The 3,658-nt window shown below is 34.3% G+C and overlaps 1 long non-coding RNA gene across 1 annotated transcript in view; it reads right to left on the reverse strand.

Annotated features, from left to right (window-relative positions):
• Positions 1 to 2,550, reverse strand: part of LOC110268219 — a 10,528-nt gene extending 7,978 nt beyond the window's left edge. The window contains exon 1 of the long non-coding RNA XR_002356331.1: positions 2,374 to 2,550. This is a non-coding gene — a long non-coding RNA (uncharacterized LOC110268219). The remainder of the gene's footprint in view (positions 1 to 2,373) is intronic.

A 3,658-nucleotide genomic window follows, 5' to 3' on the forward strand; every position in this document is an offset into this window, starting at 1 on the left:
TGATTTCAGGTATTTTCTGGCTGAAATTGAGGGACTTGAGCAAAAATCAGATTCAGAGGCTGAAGAAGGACTGCAGATGCTGTTGGATTCTGACCTCCATGCACTCAAAGTAGATTTTCTGGAGTTATAGGAGTCCAAATGGCAAGCTCTCAATTGCGTTGGAAAGTAGACATCCAGGGCTTTTCAGCAATATATAATAGTCCATACTTTTCCTGAGTTTAGATGACGCAAACTGGCGTTCAACGCCAGCTCTCTGCCCTATTCTGGAGTTAAACGCCAGAAACAGGTTGCAAAGCAGAGTTAAACGCCAGAAACAGGTTACAAACTGGCGTTCAACTCCAAGGAAGACCTCTACACATGAAAGCTTCAATGCTCAGTCCAAGCACACACCAAGTGGGCCCGTAAGTGGATTTCTGCATTATTTACTTATTTTTGTAACCTTAGTAACTAGTTTAGTATAAATAGAACTTTTTACTATTGTGTTAGGGATCTTTGGATCATTTTTAGATCTCTGGAACACATTATGTAACTTTTACGTTCTGAGACCTCCATGGGAGGCTGGCCACTTGGTCATGTCTACCCTATTTTCACTTATGTATTTTCAACGGTAGAGTTTCTGCATACCATAGATTAAGGTGTGGAACTCTGCTGTTCCTCATGAATTAATGCAAAGTACTATTGTTTTTCTATTCAATTCAAGCCTATTTCTTCTCTAAGATATTCACTCGCACACAAGAACATGATGAATGTGATGATTATGTGACGCTCATCATCATTCTCACTTATGAACGCGTGCCTAACAAACACTTCCGTTCTACATGAAAGCAAGCTTGAATGCATATCTCTTAGCCTCCTGATCTACGATCAGAGTCTTCGTGGTATAGGCTAGAATTATTGGCGGCCATTCTTGAGATCCGGAAAGTCTAAACCTTGTCTGTGGTATTCCGAGTAGGATCTGGGAAGGGATGGCTGTGACGAGCTTCAAACTCGCAAGTGATGGGTGTAGTGACAGACGCAAAAGGATTACTGAATCCTATTCCAGTATGATCGAGAACCGACAGATGATTTGCCATGCGGTGACAGCGCATTTTGGACCATTTTCACTGAGAGGACGGGATGTAGCCATTGACAACAGTGATGCCCAACATACAGCTTGCCATGGAAGGGAGTATGAAGGATTGGATGAAAGCAGTAGAAAAGCGGAGATTCAGAAGGAACTAAGCATCTCTATACGCTTATCTGAAATTCTCACTAATGAATTACATAAGTATCTCTATCTTTATTTTACGTTTTATTTATCTTTTAATTATTAAAACTTTATAACCATTTGAATCCGCCTGACTGAGATTTACAAGGTGACCATAGCTTGCTTCAAGCCGACAATCTCCGTGGGATCGACCCTTACTCACGTAAGGTTTATTACTTGGACGACCCAGTGCACTTGCTGGTTAGTTGTGCGAAGTTGTGATAGAATTAAGATTATGAACGTGCGTATTAAGTCTTTAGCGCCGTTACCAAGGAATGAACGATCACGATTTCGTGCACCACTTACCCAAATATTTAAGCACCGACTCTCTATCCTCTTCCCATAACAGCAACTTAGACACAAACATCAGCTTATCCCTTTTTATAAAGCTTAACAAAAACTCTATTATACATTCATTTCTACTACTAATTTCCTTATAACCTAACACATGTATCAGTTGTGAGGACCAATAAAGCGAAAATTTCTCCCCCAAGTGTTCATCTAGATAAAATAAAAAATCTTCATAAACACTTTTTACCTTTAGAAATATTTTCTTAAAATCCTTAAATGAGGATTTGTATAGTTTAAATATTCCTAAACCAGAAGTACTATTTAAATTCACCCACACCCTTTTCCAAACCCCTTTGGCTTAAAAAAGTGAGAAAAATAACCCTAGTGAAGGTCAAGAAAATCAAGTATAATTTCAAAACATTCAAAAACGTCCATCCATTTGGATAGAGTTGAGATAGAGCACAGTTCAATTGTTTTAAAATAGAATACTCAAAATTAGTAAACGGAAGTTTCACCCGCAATTCTTGTAACACACAGCTATGCATGTAGAAAACTTCGAAACATTTTCCTCTTGTAAAAACCCGTTTTGCGCTAGTACACGATAACAATTATATTCGAACACCAGAATCCTCCCTCACTATTTTTTATTTCACAACTCCAGGTACACTCTCTTTATCCACAAACAATGAACCACAAATCTTAATATCTTTCCCAACCTACTTATACGAACCATCATCCTCTTTTTGCAACTCTTTTAACTTCTCAACACCCATTGTTTTCCAGAAAATGTAGAAAAAGAAAGAAAAACAACAACAAAGATAATAAAACACACTAACCTCTCTTGCTCATACTTATTTACCCTTGGAAAGTGTTTCTTTTGAAGTTGTTCCTTTATGAAACACGATTGTAATTCCAAACAGATATCTTCCAAAATTTATGAAACTGTTTGAGTTCTTTTTCATAAATCCAAACCTTCCTTTTCCCCTCTTTTAAATAACCAACTGTTTAAATAACATAGGAAAACGAAACGATGTCAATTCAATAAACAGTCTTTTGCTTTAAAAGATCTCTCGACCTTCTATTATTGTATTTTAATTTTAATTTATTTTAATAAAGTATGTTGATCTGGGTATTATATACGTATAATGATAAAAACGCCGAGTTATAAATCAGTATTTAAAAGCTCAACCTGCTTTATTAAAGTTTGGTTTGGTAAAGCTTTTTGAAGAGGTGCTTGTGCTTTTTAAAAGCTCAAGTTCCTCCTTTTATATTTGATAAATCAAAAAAACCATATGCTTGTGCTTACAGTTTTTAAAAGATCGAGGTACTTTTATAAGCACCTAAGATAGAGTTTTTCAAAGTTGACTTGTTCTTTTCAAAATTTAAAAGTCTAATATAACCTCATATGTTAACTAATTTTCAAATTTAATGCTTACATTTATGTCCATTATAGTATTTTTAAATTTTAAAAGTTATTTTACCAAACATAATTGTTGTTACTTGTGTTTATTGAAAACTATTTTTAATTTAATTTACCAAACATAAATGCTACAACCTTTAAAAATCTATCTTTTAAAAATTAGCTTTTATAAGTTACTTTTAAAAAGTAAAAGCTTTACCAAACTAAACCTAAATATCATCAAGCCAAGATTGGGGGCTATGATATGTCCGTTATAAATCAATTATACAAATATAAACTCAGCTATAAACGTTATAAGTCGGCTACTAATATCATAAACATATCAAAACATTACCATATATCTTCATACGTTACTAGTTTAACTCGGTAAACACAAAATGCCTATCCCTTTTATAAAAGGGAGAATAAGCATAAACAAAAGGTGAGAGGTTGATTTAAGAAATACTGGAATATAAAACTTATTATTCATTCACTGATTTAAGTGTTGGAATACCTTTTGTAGGTGTCTACCTCGATGTTTTCTTAGTGTCAAAGTATAACTCATCCAAACAAAAAATTTACAGACAATCATCGAAAGACGAACTATACCACAGTCAACCTTCACAAAAACACTTTTTATTTTTTTTTTATTGTCTTTTACCATTTTACACTTTACGTTTATGTAACCTTTATTTATTTTCAATTTCATTTATTGTAACTTC

Source organism: Arachis ipaensis, chromosome B10 (genome assembly GCF_000816755.2).
Source record: "Arachis ipaensis cultivar K30076 chromosome B10, Araip1.1, whole genome shotgun sequence".
Lineage (NCBI taxonomy): Eukaryota > Viridiplantae > Streptophyta > Magnoliopsida > Fabales > Fabaceae > Arachis > Arachis ipaensis.